This window comes from Panthera onca, chromosome B4 (genome assembly GCF_046562875.1).
Source record: "Panthera onca isolate mPanOnc1 chromosome B4, mPanOnc1 haplotype 2, whole genome shotgun sequence".
Taxonomy (NCBI): Eukaryota; Metazoa; Chordata; class Mammalia; order Carnivora; family Felidae; genus Panthera; species Panthera onca.
In genome coordinates this window covers 111,270,019-111,276,570 of record NC_138345.1, presented here as the reverse complement: position 1 = coordinate 111,276,570, position 6,552 = coordinate 111,270,019, and the positions used below count along the sequence as shown (strand labels likewise).

The 6,552-nt window shown below is 43.7% G+C and overlaps 1 long non-coding RNA gene across 1 annotated transcript; it reads left to right on the top strand.

The window, feature by feature from the left end:
• Positions 1-622: 622 nt before the first annotated feature.
• Positions 623-6,069, top strand: LOC132693988 (uncharacterized). Its single transcript, XR_009617098.3, has 2 exons — positions 623-761; positions 2,086-6,069. It is a non-coding gene; the product is annotated as an uncharacterized LOC132693988 (long non-coding RNA).
• Positions 6,070-6,552: the final 483 nt, after the last annotated feature.

Below are 6,552 nucleotides of genomic sequence, written 5' to 3'. Positions count from 1 at the left end.
GACATAAACAGAAAAGCTATTTCTCCATCAGTCAGAGAGAGGGAGATGGAGGTCAGCTTCTAGGAAGAGATTCAAATGGCAGTCATCCCAAGGGGCAAGCGTGGGGAAGACCCAAGCTGAGTGACAGTGAGAGAACAGACCAGAGCAAAGCAGTGCTTACAGGAATAAGCAGTCCCGTCACGCGACTAACTCGAAGTGATGCTTTAAATTCTGGTCCAGAAACCTCACTGGGCATCTAGGCAGGTGTGGAAAAGACATAATCCCCAGTATCTGAGACTGATACAGGAACAATTATAATACTGCAGTTAAGTGCAATAGCCATGCCAGACAGGCTACATTGGAGTATTAACTCCAACAAGAATGGAAATCCACAGTTAAAGTATGCAGAGCACAGGGATGCCTGGGGTGGCTCAATCTGTTAAGCATCTGACTTCAGCTCAGGTCATTATCTCACAGTTCAAGCCCCATGTCAGGCTCTGTGCTGACAGCTCAGAGCCTGGAGCCTGCTTCAGATTCTGTGTCTCCCTCTCTCTTGGTCCCTCCCTCGCTTGCTCGCACTGTTTCTCTCTCTCTCTCTCTCTCTCAAAAGTAAATAAACATTAAAAAAAAAAAAAAAAAAAAGAATGCAGAGCAGAGAAACCCCTGGGACAGGACTTGAGAGCTGAACAGGGCTCCACCCAAGAGGCGGGCCACACAGAGAAAACAGCTGGGGCAGAGAAGCAGGGGAGACATCTTTCCTCCACCATCTGCAAGCCCATCAGGTAAGCAATAGATCTGAATTCACTACCTTTTAAGTTTAACTGAATTATAGGGGTTTAAAATATAGTAAAAATCTCTCTAGAACAAGCTAATGGGAAAGGCTTATCTTGATTAACTAGACTCTTTGAGATGTGGGATTGCATTGCTTTTAAATATGTAAAGGCATTCAGATGAGAATAACTGTTGGATAATAGATTTTTAGAAACTGACAGTGCAACAGTGGCTTATAAATGCGTACTTCTAATGTGTTCTGTTCCACTGTTTAAACCTTTCCCTTTATAATCTCAATTATACTGTGAATTGGCTACACCCGCCTTCCTTTCACTTCCGTCTAATGCAAAATAAATCCTGGTTCAGAATAATAAATATTTACTGTACAATTTTGTGGAAAAAAATAAATTTGGGAGCTTATGAAGAGGACATTCTACTCCTTGGTGAATAATCTGCCTAATAAATATTTTCTCGTGGTTTTTTTTTTTTTTAAATTTTTTTTTCAACATTTATTTATTTTTGGGACAGAGAGAGACAGAGCATGAACGGGGGAGGGGCAGAGAGAGAGGGAGACACAGAATCGGAAACAGGCTCCAGGCTCTGAGCCATCGGCCCAGAGCCTGACGCGGGGCTCGAACTCACGGACCGCGAGATCGTGACCTGGCTGAAGTCGGACGCTCAACCGACTGCGCCACCCAGGCGCCCCTCGTGGTTTGATTTGGTGACAGAAAGGACAAGAAGGCTTAACGATAAATATCTTCAAAGTCATTCCTTCACTGCCGACTGTACAACTTCATGTCAAGATCTGACATTAAAAGAAAAAATAAATTCTCTGTCTTTTGCCAACATAACTAGGGCCATGAAGTTTGAATTATCACTAGACTAAAATTGTTTCATATTTCTTTTATCCAAGCCTTTTAATTATTACAGTATACTTTACTGCATACTGTCTTATGGAATGCGGAGGGAGCATCTGATTTAATATTTTCTATTCAGGCTGTTTACTTTGTAGTCAAACATTCTTCAAAAACATTTTACTTTCCCCCCACATTTTCCATCCAAGGCTGTCAGTTCCCATTTAAAAAGGTTAATTGAGACCTGGAGTCTCCAAGCCTCTGATACAGAAGCGGCTTTTTCTGGCCTTAATAGTTTTCTTTGAATTTGCTGCCAGGTCTGATTCTACATGTAAATATTTGCCTGAGTTGCTGAAAAAAGAACTTTTCACAAGAGTGGGGGAACGGAGGTTGCCATAATGCATTTTACGATATGAGAAACCTTTCTTTCACTTCTACGCACTTCTTTTTGCTAATTTCTTGGCTGTTGTCAAATTTGTAGATGGCCTCATTACTGTTTTTCATTAAACTTGTAGCCTCCCCTGGAACTGCTGAATCAACCAAGAAATCATGCAGCACATTTACAGGAGCTCACGCTGTTTTCATTAACTCCCCTTAGTATCACAGAGGAGGCTGGGTCAAGCGAGCCCTTCGCCATGACCCGTAACTCGAAAAGTGAGCGTCTTCTTATGAGAGCCGGCTTTGAGCAACTTACTGTGGACCGCGGAAATGTTCCTTTTTCACCTCTGCAGAAAGCAAAGCCTGCCTTGGAATGTAGTGGAAATAACCCACCACAGAAGAAATAGTCTCTGAGCCCAAGAACTTTTGCTGGGAATTTTGGCTTTTGCTACAGCCTCCTGCTGGGAAGGAAGAAACCTTGTCTCTTTCCACCACCTCACCTCCTCTTTCCATCCAGAGGTCACCCACCTAACTGAGACAGGATGAAGGGGGCTGATGGGCTGGGCCCGGTGCTCCCTGGCCTGTACCTACGCTGTCCAAGAGGAATATAACATAAGCTACTCGAGTAATTTTAAATTTTCTAGTGGCTACATCAAAAAAAGTAAAAAGAAACAAATGAAATTAATTTCAATAATATGTCTTATCCCAAAATATTATCATGTCAACCTGCAATCAGTATCAAACTTATTAACGAGGCATTTTACTTTTTTTTTTTCAACTGAGTCTTCAAAATGTGTTGTTTATTTTACACTTGGAGCCTTTCTCAATGCAGGCATTAACTTTCCACTGGAAATAGATGTTCAGTTAACTACATTTCATAAAATTAACAGCTGAAAAGATAGAGTTACAAGTTGTGCCAAGTATACTAGAAATTGGGGCGCCTGAGTGGCTCAGTCGGTTGGGCAATCGACTTCGGCTCAGGTCATGATCTCGCAGTTTGTGAGTTCGAGCCCCGCATCCGGCTCTGTGCTGACAGCTCAGAGCCTGGAGCCTGCTTCGGATTCTGTGTCTCTCCCCTCTGTCTAACCCTCCCCTGCTCACGCTCTGTGTCTCTCTGTCTCTCAATAATAAATAAACATTAAAAAAAATTTTTTTTAATAAAAAAAGTAAAAATAAAAGTATACCAAAAATTGTTTTCCTATAGCTAAACCAAGTATCAGTGCTCAGAAGTTAATCAAAATTAAATAAAGTATTCTTTCCATTCCTTAGGTACACTAGGCCACATTTCAAGGGCTCGAAAGCCACATGTGGCTGGTGACTACCATATTGACAGCACGGAATAGAACCTTGCTGCTTAAAGTGAGGTCCACAAAATCACAGCATCAGCGTCGGCATCCCCTGGGATTTTATTAGAAATGCAGAACCTCAGGCCTCATCCCAGACCTACCAAATCAAAATCTACATTTTAGCAAGCTCCCAGGTAATTTGTATGCACAATATAGTTTAGAAAGCACTGATCTATTGAACACACCAAGAAATCTGGCATTATTGCATCCATTTTACAGATGGATATAGTGAAGCTCAGAGAGGGTATATAATGTGCCTAACATCACAGGGCTATTAAGTGCGGGAGCCGAAATTCAAACTCAAACCTCTTCCATTTTTAAGCCCATGCTCTTTCTAATATTTATCACCCAAAGCATAGAAAATGTACCAGTAATGGTGTGAAAGTTACTTTTTTTAAGTTTGTTTTTAATGTTTATTTTTGAGAGAGAGTGAGAAGCAGAGAGAGAGGGAGACAGAGGATCCGAAGCAAGCTCCGCACTGACCGTCAGTGAGCTGTGGGGCTGGAACTCACCAACCGTGAGATCACGATCTGAGCCAAAGTTGGATGCTCAACTGACTGAGCCACCCAGACGCCCCTAAAAGTTAATCTGAAATGGTGCCCAGAGAGCATTCCAAAAGCTCTAAAGGGGCACCTGGGTCGCTCAGTCTGTTGAGCGTCCAACTCTGGATTTCTGCTCAAGTCTTCACCCCAGGGTTGTGGGATCGAGACCGAGTCGGGCTCCCTGCTGAGTTTGGAGCCTGCTTAAGATTCTCTCTCTCCCCTGCCTCTCTCCCTTGCTCATGCACTCTCTCTCTCTTTCTGAGATTAAAAAAATAAAAACAGTAAAAACCCCTAAAATACAAAGTTTGAAGATTTGTCCCTTTTCTAAACCCTCTTTTGATTTTTCTAATGTATTTGTTTATATGACTGGTTGTCCAGCATTTCCTACCTCCCAGCACAGAAAACAAAATGGCTTCTTTTGACCTCCTCAATTTGACAGTAAGGCGGTGGGCATAAGGCTGTGGGTGCCACCAATTGGATGCTTCTGCTCCTGGATGAATACAAAGCAAATGCCATGAAGAAGCAAGGGCAGGGGCGCCTGGGTGGCTCAGTCGGTTAAGCATCTGACTTCAGCTCAGGTCATGATTTCACAGTTTGTGGGCTCAAGCCCTGCATGGGGCTCTGTGCTGACAGTGTGGACCCTGCTTGGGATTCTCTCCCTCTCTCTCTGTCTCTGTCTCTGTCTCTGTCTCTCTCTCTCCCTTTCTCTATGTCCCTCCCCCACTAGCACTTTCTCTCTCTCTCAAAATAAAATAATTAAAAAAAAAAAAAAAAGGAAGAAGAAGCAAGGGTTGCTTAGGACTCATTATGGCCATGGCCATAGCAGCTCAGTGGCTGCCCAAATGCCCTACGGTGGCGGTGATTTCCCTGGCAGGATTCAGCAGGGGCAGCAGAAATTCCCCAACCGGGCTTTGACCTGGCTCAGGAGCTGAGGCTCCCCTAGCAAGTCCCTTTTCAAGTGAGATTGCTCTCCAGATTTCCTGTGGTATCCGTGGGTTACCCACCATCATTCCAAAAGCGCCTCTTCCCTTTGTGGTGACCAGAGCTGGTTTCTGTCTTTTGCAAGCAAAAACCTTGACTGTGAGCCTGGCATTATTTGATTGTCGGTAGAACCCACCAAACTACCAAGTCCCAGGAGAGTAGAGTCTGTGTCTGCTTGTTCACACGGCGTAATCCCTGGGGCCCGTTCCTTTGTTTCAAGCAAGGTCAGTGCTCAAAAGTTACTTGGTGAATGAATGAGTGTTGAGCACACAAGAGATGCCAGTAAACAACATCAGAATGTCCTGCTTCACTTTCCCAAAACAAGCTGAACGTATCCTATGATTTAAGAGATTCTATGTATGAAAACTTGAACTTCAGAGATAAAGGAATTTCAAGCCCTTCACCAACTGATTCACCCAAGATTCCTTCCCTTATTTTTCTAGTGTTAAGTTTTGCTTTCTAACTATAAACTATTAGAGGAGCTTCAACAGAAAAAAAATTTTTGTGTAGCGAATATGTGATGCTTTCAAAGGTAAAGGAAAGAAATTATTGAAAAGTAACATCTTCAGAGGCATTGGCAACGTGACACTGTTCCACCTTGAAGACTACACTTACCTAAGATAGAAACGTCAATCACAGAATTTTCAGAAATTAGCACGCGGCTTGCTAAATTGCAAAGCTGTGCTGAGCAGTTTACCAACGTTATTATGCTTTGCGACAACCCAGGAGTTACCTACTCTTGTGCCGCTTTGCCAGGTGAGGAAACTGAGACACAGCAGAAAAACTAAGTAATTTGCCTAACTAAGGTCAAGTAGCTAATTGAGAACCACACAGCTTAAAGAGCCAGGATTTCAACGCCAGCCTGACTCCAAAGCTTAAGATTTTAAGCACATGCGAGACTTGTTGCCCATAGGTTTGTGGCACACACTTGTAATAAAGACTTTGACCTCATTTCTAATACTGGACAGTGGACAGCTTTCAGGTTCCCACCCCTTCTGCTTCTTTTTGCCACACGTCCGGGCAAGCCTATGTGGAAGCCTGCATCTTTCCTCTCTTGGTGCCCACAAGGAATTCACCGCACCCCAACCCACCTCCTAACTGAACGCATGAAAGCCACTCACCCCTTCCTTCTCTCCAGCCATTTCCAGACCACCTTGGAGGACTGCCCTGATCCCCCAGAAGCCTCAATGTGTGAGTAATAAATCTCTCCATACTCTTCTGGGGTTCGTGTGGCACCATCTCATCCAAACAGATTTTGGGGTAGGGGTGTCAATCCCACCCTTCATGGGACAACCACAAGCCTTAGCATATGAAACCAGAGGCTGTTACGAGACAAAAAGACTAGTCGAAACCCATCGTTGCATTTACTGCGTGCCCAAAGAAATCCATTTATTACCTTGTCTAATTTTTGTAGATATTATTGTCAAGGGAGGTATTTCTGTCTTCTTTCAACCTAATTTGGGTTTTTCCCTAAGAAGTCGTCCAGGGCGAGGAAGTAGGAATTGGCTATTGATTTGTATATTTATTAAACTGAAGGGTAGGGAGGGCCACCTGCCACCCTTGGGCGTTTCGCTCACTAAAACATTCAGCGCAATGATCCGACAGACTTTGCGTTGTCTTCTCACCCCCTCGAAGTGTCCTCACTATCCTCCCTACTCCGCTTAAATTCCATGGTCAGTCATTGTAACCACTCCCTCGCTT